The 19,218-nt window shown below is 41.3% G+C and overlaps 1 protein-coding gene across 1 annotated transcript in view; it reads right to left on the reverse strand.

Moving 5' to 3' along the window:
- Positions 1-19,218, reverse strand: part of PCED1B (PC-esterase domain containing 1B) — a 142,726-nt gene that overhangs the window by 90,808 nt on the left and 32,700 nt on the right. The window contains exon 2 of the mRNA XM_081082674.1: positions 10,522-10,570. The gene's annotated coding sequence lies outside the window, so the exon portion shown is untranslated. The remainder of the gene's footprint in view (positions 1-10,521; positions 10,571-19,218) is intronic.

Below are 19,218 nucleotides of genomic sequence, written 5' to 3' on the forward strand. Positions count from 1 at the left end.
ATTTCAGAGAGGAAGGAAGAGACAGAAACCTCAATGATGAGAGAGAATTATCGATAGGCTGCCTCCCGCACACCCCACACTGGGGATGAAGCCCACAACCCAGGTATGTGCCCTGACTGGGAATCGAACCAAGACCTCCTGGTTCATAGGTTGATGCTCAGCCATTGAGCTATGTTGGCCAGGCATCCTATATAATAAAAGGCTAATATGCAAATTGACCAAATAGCAGAACAACCGGTTGCTATGATACGTCCTGACCACCAGGGGTCAGATGCTCAATGCAGGAGCTGCCCCATGGTGGTCAGTGCACTCCCACAGGGGGAGCGCCGCTCAGCCAGAAGCTGGCTCATGGCTGGCGAGCGCAGCAGCTGTGGCAGGAGCCTCTCTTGCCTCAGCAGCATCGCTAAGGATGTCCAACTAAAGCCGTTAGTCAGACATCCCCTGAGGGCTCCTGGACTGTGAGAGGGCACAGGCCAGGCTGAGGGGTCCCCTCCCCGCCGAGTGCATGAATTTCATGCACCAGGCCTCTAGTATACTATATATCTCAACTAAAAGATTAAGCAAAATATTTAGTGACTTTCTATTATACGAACATAAGGAAAGCATTTGTTTGTTTAATCCTTACCTGAGGATATGTTTTATTGATTTTTAGAGAGAGAGAAGAGAGAGAGAAACATCGATGTGAGAGAAAAACATCGATCAGTTGCCTTCTGTATGTGCCCTGACCGGGGATCAAACCCACAACCTAGATACTGTATGTGTCCTGACTGGGAAGGAATCGAACTCACAACCTTTTGGTGTATGGCACGACACTCCAACCAACTGAGCAACCTGGCCAGGGTGAAAGCATTTTTTACACTTAACAAAATACAGTTTGAGAACTTAAGTATGTCACATCTTGACAAAGTGAAATACCAAGTTCTAGACTCAGTGTGCTGCCTGGTTTTCTGCCCAACTTCAGGAAACATCAGCTCTAATTACAAGTGAAGCAAATTGTAAACACTACGTCAGCGGCAAAGCTGCCATGGAGTTTAAAAAAAAAAAAAGGAAGGCCACAGCGAATCACTAGATTGTATATTTTTCTCCAATAGCATGTATATTAGGCCAAGTGATGAATGCCTAATTAAAACTAATAATGATGAGAAGCATTTAAAGTGCTTACTATATACAAAATGTATCCATTTTATTATTCCAATGAATGTTTTTCTAACTTCAGGAGAACTGGACTATAATTATACCCATTTTGCAGATGAAAGGAAAGTTGAGAACATCATATTACAACTTATTTTGACAGAGCCAGGACAGACACCTAAATCCATGGATCTCTTAATTATTTCTCTACTGCCCCCTATCAGCAGGATAGCCAACTTAACATCTTAAAAATTCTCTTTGGATGTTTAATTAGATTAAATTTTTGATTCATTGGAAAATGTATTAGAACATGCTAAACATGCATTCTTATTCTTGAACATTGAGAAAAATGACAAAGAAAGGTTTCTTCCAAAAAACTCCATTATTTTTAATTAATTTAAAAACTCAATTTACTATGGGTTTCATCTGACTTACAATTTTTATAAGATCTGGAAGTAGTTTGAAAAGAGTCCGTGATTTTTAGAGCAGGTTCCATCTTACAGGACAGTAAGTACCCATTAATATATAACTGTGCAGCCAGGAAAAGCACCTTGGGAAACTAGAGTCCTGCCTTTTGCCAAAGCTTCATCTATAAACCGCCCCCACAGTGTACCACCACGATGGTTTCCTTCCAGTGTTTAAAGAATAAGTTGTTTTTTTTTTTTAGTTTTATTGCTTAAAGTATTACAAAGGGTATTACATATGTCTCCTTTTTCCCCCCGCCCTTGACAATCCCCTGGCCTCCCCTACCCCCCAGTGTCTATGTCCATTGGTTATGCTTATATGCATGCATACAAGTCCTTCAGTTGATCTCTTACTACCACCCTTCTGCCCTCCTCCCCTCCCCAGCCTTCCCGCTGCAGTTTGACAGTCTGTTTGAGGCAGCTCTGCCTCTGTATCTATTATTGTTCAAAAGTTTATAATGGTCTTTATTATCCATGAATGAGTGAGATCATGTGGTATTTTTCCTTCATTGACTGGCTTATTTCACTTAGCATAATGCTCTCTAGTTCCATCCATGCTGTTGCATATGGTAAGAGTTCCATCTTTTTTATAGCAGCATAGTATTCCATCGTGTAGATGTACCACCGTTTTCTAATCCATTCATCTACTGATGGGCACTTAGGCTGTTTCCAGATCTTAGCTATGGTGAATTGTGCTGCTATGAACATATGGGTGCATATATCCTTTCTGATTGGTGTTTCTGGTTTCTTGTGGGATCACAGGGTCAAATGGGAGTTCCATTTTTAGTTTTCTGAGGAAGCTCCATATTGTCTTCCATAGTGGCTGCAAGGAATAAGAGTTTTAAAACTAATTTTTCCTAGATCTAATTCACATAGCATATAATTTATCTATTGAAACTGTACAATTTAGTGGATTTTAATATATTCACGATATGTGAAAATATTAGAATATTTTCATTGGTTAAAAAGGAAATCTTGTACCCTTTAACAATCTCCCCTTCCGTGACTCCATTTTTTTCCAGCCCTAATCCACTACTAATCTACTTCCTGTCTTTATAGAGTTGCCTATTCTGGATATTTCATATACATGGAATCATATAATATGTGGTCTTTGTGACTGGCTTTCTGACTCAGCATAATTTTTCAAAGTACATCTATGTTGTAGTATATATGACTAGAGGCCCAGTGCATGAAATTTGTGCATAGGGGAGGGTGTGTGTGTGTGTGTGTGCGTGCGTGTGTGTGTGTGTCCCTCAGCCCAGCCTGCACCCTCTCCAATCTGGGACCCCTCGAAGGATGTCCGACTGCAGTCAGACATCCCTCTCACAATCCAGGACTGCTGGCTCCCAACCGCTCGCCTGCCTGCCTGATTGCCCCTAACTGCTTCTGCCTGCCAGCCTGATCACCCCCTAACCACTCCCTTGCCAGCCTGATCGACACCAACTGCTCCCCTGCCAGCGTGATTGCCCATAACTGCCCTCCCCTGCCAGCCTGGTCACCCTAACTGTCCTCCCCTGCAGGCCTGGTTGCCCCCAACTGCCCTCCCCTGCAGGCCTGATCATCCGCAACTGCCCTCCCTTTCAGGCCTGGTCCCTCCCAACTGCCCTCCCCTGCTGGCCATCTTGTGTCCACATGGGGGTGGCCATCTTTGACCACATGGGAGCGGCCATCTTTGTGGGTTGGAGTGATGGTAAATTTGCATATTACTCTTTTATTAGATAGGATTACTTCACTCCTTTTTATGGCCACCTAATATTCCACTGAATAAATATACTTCATCTAGTTTAACCATTCATCAGTTGATGGACATTTAGGTTGTTTGCACCTTTTGGCTAACTTAAATAATAAAAGACTAATATGCAAAATGCCTCCTCGACTGGGAGTTTGACCAAGGGGCGGGGCTGGTTAGCCAACCGCCCGTGGCCCTTCCTCCTGGCTGGCCCAGCCCGATTGGCCCCTATCAGGGCAGGCCAGCCATACCCCACCAGTGCACGAATTCGTGCACTGGGCCTCTAGTTATAAATAATGCTGCTGTAAACATTCACATGCAAGCTCTTGTGTGGACATATATTTTAGTTTTTCGTGGGCATATAACTGGGAGTAGAACTACTGGGTCATATGGCAACTTTATGCTTAAACATTTGAGGAGCTGCCAGATTGTTCTCCAAAGTGGCTGCACCATTTTACATCTCAACATAAGTATAAGAGCATTCTTATTTCTCCACATTCTATTTCTCTACATTGTCAACACTTGTTATTATGTGACATTTTTACTCTAGCTCTCCTAGTGAGTGTGAAGTAGTACTTTATTATAGTTTTTTTGAAAAAGATATGTTTTTATTGATTTCAGAGAAAAGAAAGGAGAAAGAGAGAAATAGAAACATCAATGAGAGAGAAACATCAATTGGCTGCTTCTTACACACCCCCTGCTGGGGATCGAGCCCCCAACCTGGGCATGTGCCCTGACTGGGAATTGAACTGGAGACCTTCTGGTGCATGGGATGATGTTCAACCAACTGAGCCACACAGGCTAGGCCTTCATTATAGTTTTGACTTGCATTTCTCTTATGACTATTGATGTTGAACATCTTTTCATGTGCTTATTAGCCACTATATAGCTTCCTTGGAGAAATGTCTATTCAAATTCTTTGCTTATTCTGTAATTGGGTTATTTGTCTTTTTATTATTGAGTCATTAGAGTTTTTATGTATTATGGACACAAGTCCCTTATCAGATATACTACAGGCCTGGTGCATGGATTTGTGTACATTGAAAGGAAATTAATTAGAAGGTGGCCAGTGGGGTGGGACTGGGTGAGACGGGCAGGACATGCCCTGGAGCCAACCTCCCACGGTCCCTCCAGGCTGGCCACATCTGGGGCGGCACAGGGGCTTGAAGGGCATCTGTGGAGTGAGTGGGATCCCTCTGGCAGGTGGGGTCCCTCGGCCTGGCCTGCAGGAATCAGGTTGAAACCAGCAGCTGACATCCTTTGAGGGGTCCTGGAGTGCGAGAGGGCACTCTACAAGGTTGCTGTTGCTCAGCAGCTCCTGCATTGAGCATCTGCCCCCTGGTGGTCATTGCGAGTCATAGCTACTGGCTGGTCGCTTAGGCTTTTATATAAATAGATGATTTGCAAATATTTCTCCCATTCTGTAGATTGTCTTTTTGCTTTCTTGATGGTGTCCTTTGATACATAAAAGCTTTTAGTTTTGATGAAGTCCAATTTATTTATTTTTTTCTTTTATTGCTTATGCTTTGAGTACTATATCTAAGAATCTATTGTCAAATAGGAGAACATAAAATTTAATCCTATGTTTTCTTCTAAGAGTTTTATAGTTTTAGCTTTTTAGTTTAGCTCTTTGATCTTTTTTGAATTAATTTTTATATATGGTACGAGGTGAGGACCGATTTCATTCTTTTTCATGTGGCTATCCAGTTGTCCCAGGACCATTTGTTAAAAAGATTATTCTTTCTTCTTGAATGATCTTGGTACCCCCTTGTCAAAAATAAACTGATCATAGACACATTGGTTTACATCTAAACTCTAAGTTCTACTCCATTGATCTTTATGTCTATCCTTATGCCGGTGCCAGTACTGTTGTTTCTTAAAGAATAAGATTTTACAAACATTCATGATTGACATAGTCCAGGGCCTCACAACTCCAATATTTTCAATAAATAATTGACTAGCATTTAGATTGGCAAATAATTTGGCTCAAGGTATCCAACTACCTATTAAAATCTTATACTATATCAGTATGAAATTATTATAAAGTTGCCTGCTATCTACTATATTTAAGATAAAATTTATATGACAAAAGTCAAATTTTCTTATCTAACTTTGCTGTTTGAAAATAAAATTCTCAAAGTAAATTACAGTTCTGAAACTTAGACATTATCTAGGCCAATTTGTTTTCAGTCTTGTCTTTGCAGGTTATAAAACAGACCTCGACACTTTTCATAATAAAAATGCCATCTTTTCCCAAACTGTGACCTTGAAAGTATTTCTTCCATTAAATTTATTTGCATACTAGAACCAACTCAGGCTTTTTGATAAACTGTGTACCTCTCTAAAGGGAACAAACAATTATTGGGGTGTAGAGGAGCTTATCAACATCTTTTTTGTAGTCAAGACCCTCACATAGAGGATGTGACAGCAAATATTTAGATGATAAAATTCTGTATTTGCTTTCCAGATACTTGATACCATGTAGACCCACAAAAAATCTTATTAGTAGAGGTAATTTTAAAATAGAAACATATTGAGAAAATAATTGTTATATTCTGAAATAAAACACTAAAGAAATAAACTAATAAAAATCATGGAGTGATTGATTCAGGAATTTTTTTTCTTCTGTATACTTTGTATATTAAATTTTTTCATTAATCTTTTAAATATAGATTTCTAGTGTGTTAACTTAATAGTACATTATCTTTACTGATGTTGAACAAAAGCCCAATTGTTTTGCTATGGACTGAATTTTGTATCCCCCAAATTCTTAGGTTGAAGCATTAACCCCGATTATGACTGTATTTGGAGATGGGGTCTACGACGAGGTGATAAAAGTTAAATGAGGTCATTAAGGTGAAGTTCTAATTCAATAGAGCTGGTGCCCTTGTAAGAAGAAACACCAAAGCTCTCATTTTGTCAAGTGGGGACACAGCAAGAAGGCAGCCTTAGCAAGCCAGGAAGAGATTCCTCACCAGAAACTGATTCAGCCAGCAACAAGATGTGTACTTTCCATGCTCCAGAACTATAAGAAACAGGTTTCTGTTGTTTAAGCCAGCCAGTTTCAGGTATTTTGTTACGGCAGCCTAAACTGACTAATACATGCTCTCAGATGCAACTCTCCTCCCTAACAATGTATACAATTTCTCCAGGTCAGAACACAGCAGAGCAATTCAATTGTCTTTCATTGTAGTTGCATGTAAAAGGATTATCTAAAGATGTGAGTGGTAGCACTAACCGGTTTGGCTCAGTGGATAGAGTGTCGGCCTGCGGACTGAAGGGTCCCAGGTTTGATTCTGGTCAAGGGCATGTACCTTGGTTGCAGGCACATCCCCAGTAGGGGGTGTGCAGGAGGCAGCTGATCGATGTTTCTCTCTCATCGATGTTTCTAACTCTCTATCCCTCTCCCTTCCTCTCTGTAAAAAATCAATAAAATATATTTAAAAAAAAAAAGATGTGAGCAGTAGAAATCAGAAAGGGTGCCTTCAGTCTGCTATTGATAACCATCACATCACTTAGAGAATAAATGGCCCTACAATGGGATAAATATAAAACTTGATCTCTAAGATGAATAAGGAGATTCAATCCGTACCGCATTTTTTTTTTTAACAGCAATGAAACAGATTATTTTCTAACTGAAATATTTCTAGAAGAAGGAGGGGAAGAGGAAGAAGAGGAGGAGGAGAAGGAGGTGGAGACCAAGAAGAAAAAGGGAGAAAATAAGTAACTTTCTTTCTTATTTGTCTGTAGGCATCAGATGGCTCTGCCTCTGAAAAACTTAGAAAGTACGTTACAGTATTTAAATTACCAGTATAGTAGAGTGGACTCAATAATATCAGTGCTATGTATAAACTCAGGCTAAGAACTTAAATTTACCATGTGAGCTCATGGGTGGTTGAAACAAAAGAGCCCCAAAATTATTGAACATTTTAAAGGAAATTTAATCAACACTAAGAAAAAGAATTTTAATCTTAAAAAAAAAAGGAAGATATTTCTGGAACTACAACAATGTACTTGATTTAATACAATTCAAGGAAGAATCTTAATAATCAAAACTCTGGGAGCTAAAAAGCCATTGAAAAAAAATCGTTAAAATATTAAACCTTTTAAAATTCCCAGTCAAGATGTGTCAAAGGAAGTGGAAGACTGCAGGCCACTTGAATAAAGCCATCCCTATATACCTTACTTAACTGCTTAATTCATTCACCTGTTAATCCATTCATTTATCAATTGTTCTGGGAGACTCTTGGTCAAATTGCCTTTTACAGGCTGGACTCCCCTAACACATATGATCCAACGAGTGGTTATCTTTCCTCTTGTGAAAAACAAGTGGTATTAACAAGCGGGACCACTGTAACTGCATTAAACACTCACTAACACATTTCCAGAGGACATGAACAGTTATTGCAACATACAAAGCTTGTGATGCCTTTAAAATTCCTGTGAAAACTCCCTTGGTGTCCAAGTGAGGGACCTGCTCATTGAACCTACCTCCAATGAGGTAAAAGAATTCTGCCCAAGAGGAGGTAACCCAGGATTCACAGCACCATCTTTTTAAAAAGCAGTTTGCAGCTGTACCTCGTGAGCATGGCTATGGCTTTAAGACCAAAGCTTTTGTGTTTGACCCCTGAAAAGTGCAAAATGGAAGGTGCAGATAGTGGCAGGCACTGCAGGAGGAGCAGGGAGTGAGGGGGGAAGAAACCCCACCAACAGAGGCCAGAGTGGGTTGCATATGCCACGGGAGCATTTAATATTGGTTCTGGCAGAGAGTAAAGGAGCACGCAAAGAGGTTTTAACTGCACTCTGATTCTTGTGCTTGACATTTCCTCCACCATTACTATAGAGATTTCAAATTAGGCCTAATCCAGACAGCACCGTCACGCTTGGTTTTGACAAAGTCCTATTTTAGTGTATGTGCTTCCAAAGAGAGCACAGCCAAGTCCTGACAGCACTCTCCATTTACTCATTTATACAAACATTTACTGATAGCCCATGGAGGCAGGCTGTGACCATCACCTTATATCAGACTAAAGTGCATTAAACTAGAATCGACTTAATTTGCTGTGTTTTTTCCTTTTGAAAAAAAAAAAAGACATTAACTTTGAAGTAATTCAAACAAAATTCACAGTCTTAATTTGCACATTGTGTAAGCTCCCAAACCTTCCCACCGGTACCTCCAGCACATGTTGTTAAATAAACCTTGCTTGGTGGACAGCAGGAAACATGAAAGTAGAATCTCTTAAGAAAGCTCGCTGTTCTTAGAGTAAGATGATCATGATGGAAAGCCAGGTGCTGGCATCACCCAGTTCTTGAAAGCTTACCCTGAGGCCTGTCCCTTGGTGGCAGTCCCCGAGAGCAGGAGCCCCCATTCCTGCTCAAGCTGTAGGCTTGGTGGCAGCAACCTGAAGGCTTCTGGGATAGGAACACTTACTGTTTTCTTGAGGAAGCCCTCCAGGTCAAGCAATAGCAGAAACAGCAGCGGGGCAGCCTCTGCTAACCCAGGGCAACCTAATTTTGAGCTACGACCCCCACACAGATCTGTTCTCAGGGACAATGTTCTCTGTCTCTTGCCTGCAGAAGGCTGTATTATCAGCTGTGCAGGGCCAGATTGTATTTAGCTGAAAAGCCTCTGAGCTAGATCTCAAACATGTCTGCTTTTAAGGCATAAACTGCACCGAGTGTGAATCCAAGTTCCATCACTTACTATCTATTAGGGCCTCGGTTTCCTCATTTGTCAATGTGTGTGTGTGGGGGCGGGGGTGGGGGGTGGGGGGGGGCATCTAGCTGCCAGATTTGCGATGAAAATCAAATAGTAAAAGATAAGCCTCTAATATAGTGGTGCTGAATCAGAATTTTGATCACTGCTTTCTCTACATAAGTGTGCTTCTTCATTTATTATGGCTTTTTATCTCTTCCTAGTTCCAGAAAACCTGTAGTAAATTATCCAGAGTCCCAAACTTGGTTTTTTCCCCTTCTAATAGGAATAACAGGAAGAAGAAACAATTGTGTACACACAAAGGGCTTCACCAATGCGCTTCTCTAAACAAAACATGTGACTCTCAAAACCACCTTCTTTTTAAAAAGTCACATTTTTGGCTGCCCTTTTTGTTGCGCATATATTTCTCTGCATACACGTCCCACAGGTTTCTGATGCAAACTAGAAGGCAGTTCAGAGTCGATTGTCTGAAGCCTTCCAATCTTTCTCCTTTTCTTTTCTTTTGGTAAAGGGCGGGATTGGAGTCAATGACAGAACATGAAGCAGGAAGTGCTACCAGCATGGAATAGTACAGTAAAAGGCAGGAAAACTGACCACTCACACCTGGACAGGCCTCGGTGTCCTCATTTCTAAACTGAGGGTAAAAATGCTTAATGGTTGTGAGAATCGAACTAGATAATATATGTAAGCTGTCTAACACAGTTCCTGATTCACAGTAAATGTTCAAGAAAAGTTGGTTCTTTTCACTCCTCATCTGTGAATCTTAAATTCAGAGATCTGCTCATCTTTTGAATCCCCAAAGCCTACTCTTATAATACATATTATACCCTGACTTGTGTTATAGCAAGGAAGTATAAACCCTCTCCCTACTCCTTTAGGACGAGGACTCCAGCTGACCCACTTTAGTATATCCCAGAGACCTAACCCAGCACCAGCATTCACTTGTGGGATGAATAAGACATCTTGTTTAATTGGAGAGAGACTGTGTGTGATATTAAGGAAAGCTAGTTCTACCAGCCAGTTTTTGGTAGTAGACTATAAAGACAAACCTATCAAGAGTGGGGAAATATTAGTTAACAGAAAGGGAAAGTCTTGAGATGCAAGGTCAAGATGGCGGAACAAGTAGATCTTGAACTCACCTCCTTTCACAAACACATCAAAATGACAACTAAATATAGAACAACCACCCCTAACCACCTGAAAACTGGCTGAACGGAACTCCTGTAACTAAAGATATTAAAAAGAAGCCACACTGAGGGTAGGAGGGGCAGAGACACAGCCTGGTCAGGTGTAGCAATGCATAAATGGAAAGGATAACATAACATAACACCCTTACACCAGGATCCCCAGCCTAGGGCATCTGTGCTGGGAAGAGGAGTCTCCATAACATCTAGCTTTGAAAACCAACAGGGATCATATCAGAGACAAAGGACCGTGGGAGACCAAGGCAGTGCTCTTAAAGGACTCATGCTCCCACTCACCCGCTCCAAGCTCCAGCGCAGAAGCCGCGGTTCCAGAAGTGCCTGGGTCCTGTGGGGGGGATTAGATGGACTAACATTAGAGGGAGGGCTGGAGTGGCAGGGATTGGTGGGAACTCTCCCTGAAGAGGGAGTGCTGGCGAGTGCCATTGTTCCTTTGTTTCTTTTGCTGTGCTCTCCTTCCACCTGGCTGACCTGGAGCAGGCAGGTGCCAAACCTGTCACTCTCCATTAACTTAGCTAACCCTGTTTACCCACCCCAGCATTCCCGAGATCCTGCCCCACCTAACCTTCTAGCCCTGGCCAAAGCCTTCCCCACGTGTGCTCCTGACCTTCCACACCAGCAGCACTAGCCTCAGGTCAAATCATAGCAACCACCAAGTGGTCACAAGTGCAGCACAAGCAGTGGCCAGCCTAGGCCAGCACCACAGCCCCACCCAGTGGCTCCACAACAGACAAACCCAACAGGCAGCTGGGGCCAGCACTGGAGCCCCTCCAAAGCAATGTCCACCCTGTGGGGTCAGCCCTTGCACACCAGATCATCCAAGTAGTTTTGGCTGGCCCTCTCAGCCAGTCACCTAAGAGTCAACCCCATTTACAAGCAGGCCTGCAGCAACTGGAGCCCAACTCCAACAGAAGGGCACACACAGCCCACACAGGGGACACCCCTGGAGCACCTGGCTCTGGTAACCAGGGGGGATAGTTCCACTGGACCCCACAGGAGAACTTCTTTATGAGGCCACTTCATCAAGACTGGAAGATGCAGTGGATCTACCTAACACATAGAAACAAACAGAGAGAAACAGCCAAATGAGGAATAGGTTCCAAACAAAAGAACAGGAAAAAACCCAGAGAAAGAACTAAATATAACAGATAAACAGTCTACCAGATAAGAAGTTTGAAACAATGCTCAACAAATTCAGAAGTAGATGAACTCAGTGATAAATTCAACAGATACAGAAAATTTTAAAAAATGACCAATTAACCCAGCTGATGTGGCTCAGTGGTTGAGTGTCAACCCATGAACCAAGAGGTTGCTGGTTCGATTCCTGGTTGGGGCACATGCCCGGGTTATAGGCTCAATCCCTGGTAGGAGGGGTACAGGAGGCAGCTGATTGATGATGTTTCTCTCATCAATATTTCTATCTCTATTTCTCTCCCTTTCTCTCTCTCTAAAAATCAATAAAAACATTTTAAAAAGAAACTATCAGAATGAAATGAAAAATATTAGAGAGAATTGACAACAGATTAGATGATGTAGAAGAATGGATCATTAATCCAGAAGTTAAGGTAATGGAAATCATCCAAATGGACCAGCGAAAAGAAAAGAATTTTAAAAAATGAGGATAGTTTAAGGATCCCATAGAACAATATTAAGTGTACCAACCTTTGCATCATGAGGACCTTAGGAGGAGAAGAGAGAGAGAGAAAGAGACATAAAACCTATATGAAGAAATAATGGCTGAAAACTATTCTAACCTGGTTAGGGATCAGAATCCAAGTCTAGGAAGCACAGAGAGTCCCAAACAAGATGAACCCAAAGAGGCTCACACCAAGAAACATCATTATTAAAATGCCAAAGGTTAAAGACAGAGAAAGAATTTAAAAGCAGCAAGACCATTTAACATTTCATGTAAAGAGATTTAGTGTGATGAACTCCTTTAGCTTTTTCTTGTCTGTGAAACTCTTTATCTGACCTTCAATACTAAATGATAGCTTTGCTGGGTAGAGTAATCTTGGTTGTAGGTTCTTGCTATTCATCACTTTGAATATTTCTTGCCACTCCCTTCTGGCCTGCAAAGTTTCTGTTCAGAAATCAGCTGACAGTTTTATGGGTGCTCCCTTGTAAGTGACCAACTACTTTTCTCTTGCTGCTTTTAAGATTCTCTCTTTGTCTTTAGCCCTTAGCATTTTAATTATAATGTGTTTTGATGTGGACCTTTTTGGGTTCCTCTTGTTTGGGACTCTGTGCTTCCTGGACTTGTATGTCTATTTCTTTCACCAGGTAAGGAAAATTTTCTGTCATTATTTTTTCAAATAGGTTTTCAATTTCTTGCTCCCCCTTTAAAGGGTCTTCTTTAAGAAGAAAAAAGATAAAAAATATAAACAATACAATGGTAATAAATACATATCTCAACAATTGACTATAACAATAAACAAACAGGCAGAACAGAAAAAGACTCATATATACAGAGAACATTTTTATGATTGTGAGATGGGAGGCGGTAGGAGGATAGGTGAAAAAAGGCAAAGGGATTTAAAAGTACAAATTAGTAGTTATAATACGGTCAGGGGGTGTAAAATACAGCATAGGGAATATAGTCAATAGTATTCTAATAACTATGTAAGATGTCAAATAGGTATGAGATTTTTGTAGATGGTCACTTAGTAAGTTTTAAAATGTCTGATCACCATGATGGACACCTGAAACTAATATAACATTGTATGTCAACTGTAATTGAAAAATAAAAAATGATTTAAAAAATTAAAGCAGCAAGAGAAAAGCATCTAGTAGTACAAGGGATCCCCCATAAGACTACCAGCTGATTTTGCAGCAGAAACTTTGCAGGCCAGAAGGAAACAGCACAATACATTCGCAGTGATGAAAGGGAAACCTATAACCAAGATTACTCTATTCAGCAAAGTTATCATTGAGATTGACAGACAGATAAAGAATTCACCAGACAAGCAAAAGCTAAAGGAACTTATTACCAGTAAACAACACTACAAGAAATGTTAAAGGGTCTTCTTTAAGCAGAAAAGAAAAAGCTAAAATTAAAAATAAGGAAACATAAGAAAAAAAATCTCACTGATAAAAGCAAACATTTAGTAAAAGTAATGGATCAACCAATTATACAGCTAATATGAAGGTTAAAAAGCAAAATTAATAAGATCATGTGTAACTACAATAAATAATTAAGGGATATACACATATATACAATACTCATACACATACTTCTGGGTACTTATCCAAAGAAATGGAAAATGGTAACTTGAAAAGATATATGTGCCCCTATGTTCATTGCAGCATTATTTATAACTAGAGGCCCGGTGCACAAAATTCGTGCACGGCGGTGGGGGTGTGTGTCCCTCAGCCCGGCCCAGCCTGCACCCTCTCCAATCTGGGATCCCTCTCACAATCCGGGACCGCTGGGTCCTAACCGCTCACCTGCCTGCCTGATTGCCCCTAACTGCTTCTGCCTACCATCCTGATCACCCTCTAACCACTCCCCTATCGCCCACAACTGCCCTCCCCTGCTGGCCTGATTGCCCACAACTTCCCTCTCCTGCCAGCCTGATCACCCACAACTGCCCTCCCCTCCCGTGACCCGCCTCCTCCGCGTGAGACAGCAGAGACACTGGGACCAGCCTCCTCTGCACTGCGCGGAGCCGTGGGACCCCAGGCCTCACCATGCAGAGCGGCCACTGGCCCCACCTCCACTGTGCACGGCCATCTTGTGATGACGTCGTGCGAGAGGGCATGAGGACCACCTAGGCTTTTATTAGTGTAGTCAATATATGGAAACAACCTAAGTGTCCATTGATAAATGAATGTATAAAGAATATGTAGTACACACACACACACACACACACACACACACACAGGCAATGGAATATTAGCCATAAAAAGGAATGAAATCTTGCCATTTGAGACAACATAGATAGATTTAGAGAGGGTTTTATGCTAAGTGAAATAAGACAGAAAAAGACAAATACCATATAACTTCACTTACATGTGGCGTCTAAAGAACAAAACTAACAAACAAAACAAAACAGAAGCAAACTCATACAAAGAACAAACTGGCGGTCACCAGCCGAAGGGGTGGGAAGCGGAGGGATGGGCAAAAAAGGTGAAAGGAATTAAAAAGTACAAACTATCAGTTATAAAATAAGTCATGGGGATGTAAAGGACAGTAAAGAGGATCTAGTCAATAATATCATAAAACTGTGTAGGAGGGCAGATGGGTACTAGGCTTATCATGACAATCACTGCATAAGGTATAGGAATGTGTCATCACTGTGTTGTATACCTGAGCTAACACAATTTTGGATGTCAACTATAATTTTAAAATGATTTAAAAAGAAAAAGAGAAAGAAAAAGAAAACTTTATTTGGTTTTGCATCCAGAAGGGCAGTAGCATGTGCCAGGGCAGATAGTCAAAGACTATCTGTTGTGTAACCAAGAAGTTCGCTGTAGACTGAGACTCTTCACTGTAGAAATGGAACTTCCGTCTCTCACTGAAGGGAGAAGCACCTGAATATCTCAATACGCCCTGGAGCCCAGGGGAGAGCTGGGGACTCTTTTAAAGAGCATAAGAGAAAGGCAAGTACTACGTCTGTTATGAATGTTTGCAAATAATGTGACTTCACAAACTTTCGTTAAAGAATTACAACACTGGAAGGCATTATGGTAAAATAATGTACCTTGGACGTGGCTTTCCTATGAAGAAAACACAATGTTCTGTTTACTAAAGTCCGATACATAGATTGCGATGAAAATCACAAACCACTCTTTAGCTGAAACCACTATTTTGTTCAATAGAAACAGCAAACGGTGTATTGAATAGAAATGGTTACTTCATTTCCTGCACAAACACCATGGAATATGGAGGCATAGATTTTCCTCCAAGACAGAAATCGAATGAAGTATAGTGAAATTTGCCTAGAGACTCTTCCTGAAATAGCACTTCTTCAAAAGAAATGTTTTATATCACTACTTTTAGAGTTTCAACAATCAAGACTCTGTATTTGAAAGGCATTAGGAAATGGGCTCCAGTCCCCTGAAGCAAGTTTGGCCCAAGTGTCTCTTGTACAATAGACAGAGACCGTATTGAAGAATACCAGGTTTATGCTGTGCTTGGTGCAGTGTTGGCCACCACATAACAAGTGTTAAATAAAATAATAGCAACATGTGACATGGAGAGCCTGAGTCTCTCATTCTTACTGCTAAGCCCACAGACCAGATGGCTGTACACACCCGTAATCAAGTGCGGAGCCATGCAGAGCTGTGTGGGCCGGGGGCTGGCGAGGCAGCGCTGAGTCAGGCCGCTGCCTTCTCTCCCTCCTGTGGAATTGCTTCACAGCCTCCACAGTCACAGGCGCGGTGCTGGCGCTTTTGAGAGCTCACAGAGCTATGGATGTGTCCAGACAATTCACGAAGGACGCTGATTTCCCTCGAGTACGTGCCAAATGACATCCTATCCACTCCTTCACCACCCAGAGCAGTGACTTGCTAATGAGACCTGTAGAGAAACTGGGGCATCTCAGGTAGAACGGGCACAGTTGGCTGTTTATGAGACACTTGAAAGTATTAGCTCTTTTTAAAATAAATAAACAACTCTACCTGGAGGACATCATGCCAAGTGAAAGCAGTCAGTCACAAAAGAACAAACAGCGAATGATTCCACTTATATGAGGTCCTTAGAGTAGTCAAATTCACCGAGACAGAAAGGAGAAAGGTGGTTGCCAGAGGCTCGGGAAGCGGGGATGGGGAGTTATTGTTTAAAGGCTACAGTTTCAGTTCTGTAAGATGAAAAGAGTTCTGTGGGTGGATGGTAGTGGCACAATGATGTGAGAGTACTTAATGCCACTGAACTGTACACTTAAAAAGATGGTTAAGATGGTACATGTTATGTCATGCGGATTTTGCCACGATTTTAAAAATATATATAATAAACATATAAACAGAAATCTAATCAGCATGTATTTCCTCTGAGGGTCAGTGAAAACCAGGAAGATGCTCCTCCTCTCATGACAGGAGAGCAGATGCATTCTGAAGCATTTAGAAAATGGTCTTCCCCTTTTCTGTAGCTGCTGGTCGCCCCTGGAGCGTGAGCTTATCTAGGACAAGGTCTTTCATCTCTGTGTCCTTGAGACTCAAAATATGAGGGGTTCACAGTGTCCCTGGGCTTGTGTTATTAAGACAAACTGAATGTTAAATATACTCTTCAGGTCTAACAAAAATTAATGTCAAAGAAGTCAGGCTGCTTCTAAAGCAACTGAATTCAGTGGGAGGAGAAATGCGTTTTCTCTTTGAAATTTGAAGTTATATAAGCCAAACGCCAAAGAACAGCAGCACATTCTCTCATGCTGCATCTAGCTTTTGAACTGAAGAGCTCGGGCCTCTGGTGCTCTCACCTCACGTTCCCCAGCATCTGCAGCCTTGACTCACCTCTGGTCAGTATCGGCTGGTTACTGACTCAGCAGAGAAGAGCCTGGTCAATCATTACCCGAAAGGAAACAGTAGTTTGTTCTAAAAACGAAGCTCATGTTTTTGTGATCAAAGCAGCTTCTCTGGGAGCCTCAGAGCCTTCCATTGATTGTGCTCCCAAAGGGCTCCCGGAACATTGCCCATGTGAGGTCCAAGACAAGACTGTTTCTTTCGCCGTTGTGGTCTCTGGCATGAAACAAAGAAGAGTGTCGTGGAGTACCTTTGTGTGCCTTAAAGGTGTCGTCCTCCCAGTGATAGAGTCCCTGTGCAGCAGAGATGGCATATTTTGTTAGTGAATTTGGGCTGGATCCTGTGCTGGACGCATCGTCTTTGTCAACCATAAGCTGTTACTGAACACTTCCTGGGTGAAATATGCTAGTACGTCGTAAGGAACTGGTTGACTGAATGGCTATTGATTACATAACATTTTTTATTGAAATGGGTTTTATTTTAAGCTCCGTACTTTCCTCTTCATTGGCAACCATGTCTGCAAAACCCACGTTAGACACTCTAAACCCAATGATATTTATTTTAATCTCAAAGTGAATTTGGCTCTCCTCTAGCTTAGTGATTTATATGACACATTGACCATTTATTTATTTACCCCCCTTTGTTTATCTACTTAAAAAGAAATTTTCTTTTTACTGTGGTAAAATACATGAAATATAAAATTTTTCCATCTCAATCCTATTTATTTTTTGACATGGAGAAATATATATCTGTGGTCTTTCCATCTCAACTATTTTTAGTGTGCCGTTGAGAGGCATTAAACACATATTACTGTGCAACCATCCATCCACAGAACTCTTTTCTTGTAAAACTGAAACTCTTTCCCATTAAACAATAAGTCCTTATCCTGGGCCACCTGCCACAATCCCTGGCAACCACAATTCTACTTTTGGTTTCTATGATTTTGACTCTTCTACGTACCTCATATATGGGAATAATACAGTGTTGTTGTTGTTTTGTGACTGCACATATAACATCCTCAAGGTTAATCCATTTTGTAGTATATGTCAGAATTTCCTTCCTTTTTAAGACTGAATAATATTCCTCTATATCTATTCACAACATGAAGAGTCACATTCCCTCACATTTTGCTCATCCATTCATCTTTTTTTATTATTAATAAATCTTTATTGTTCAGATTATTACAGATGTTCCTCTTTCTTTCCCCCATATCTCTCCTCCACCTGGTTCCCACCCCACCCCATGCCCTTACCCCCTGCCACTGTCCTCATCCATAGGTGTAAGATTTTTGTCCAGTCTCTTCCCGCACCCCCACACCTCCTTCCCCCCAAGAATTGTCAGTCCACTCCCTTTCTGTGCCCCTGCTTCTATTATATTCACCAGTTTATTCTGACTTAATTTTTAGGTTCACTTGTTGATGGATATTTATTTGTTGTCACTTTGTTGTTCATAATTTTTAACTTTCCCTTTTTCTTCTTCTTCCTCTTCTTAAAGAATATCCTTCAGCATTTCATATAATCCTGGTTTGGTGGTGATGAACTCCTTTAGCTTTTTCTTGTCTGTGAAGGTCTTTATCTGACCTTCAATTCTACATGATAGTTTTGCTGGATAGAGTAATCTTGGTTGTAGGTTCTTGCTATTCATCACTTTGAATATTTCTTGCCACTCCCTTCTGGCCTGCATGGTTTCTGTTGAGAAATCAGCTGACAGTCGAATGGGTACTCCCTTGTAGGTAACTGCCTTTCTTTCGATTGCTGCTTTTAAGATTCTCTCTTTGTCTTTAGCCCTTGGCATTTTAATTATGATGTGTCTTGGTGTGGTCCTCTTTGGATTCCTCTTATTTGGGGTTCTCTTCACTTCCTGGACTTGTAAGTCTATTTCTTTCACCAGGTAGGGGAAGTTTTCTGTCATGATTTCTTCTAATAGGCTTTCAGTATCTTTCTCTCTCTCTTCTTCTGGCATCCCTATAATTCTGATGTTGGTACGTTTGAAGGTGTCCCAGAGGCTCCTTACACTATCTTCATATTTTTGGATTCTTTTTTCTTTTTGCTTTTCCGGATGGGTGTTTTTTGCTTCTTTGTATTTCAAATCTTTCACTTGATTCTTGGGATCCTCTAGTCTGCTGTTGGATCTCTGTATAATATTTTTAATTTCAGTCAGTGTATGTTTAATTTCTGACTGGTCCTTTTTTCCATTTTTTTGGCATTCTCATTAAGATCCTTGAAGGTCTCACTAAGTTCCTCAGAGGTTCATAGAAGGTTCTTGAGTAGCCTTATAACTGTGGTTTTGAACTCTATGTCCTCCATTGGTTTGCTTTCCTCCATTTCTTTCATTTGTGATATGTTTCTTTGTCTCCGCATTTTTGGCTGACTGCGAGGACCCTCTGTGTCTACACAGAGGGTGGAAGAACTGCTGTGCTGGACACCCTTATGGGGTAGGACTTGCTTCAGTGGGGCTTTGGTGCTCACTGAGTCTGCCTCTTGAGTGTGTCCCTTATGGCTGTGAGGAGTTGAAATCTGG

Source organism: Myotis nattereri, assembly GCF_964212035.1.
Source record: "Myotis nattereri genome assembly, chromosome: 2".
Classification (NCBI taxonomy): domain Eukaryota; kingdom Metazoa; phylum Chordata; class Mammalia; order Chiroptera; family Vespertilionidae; genus Myotis; species Myotis nattereri.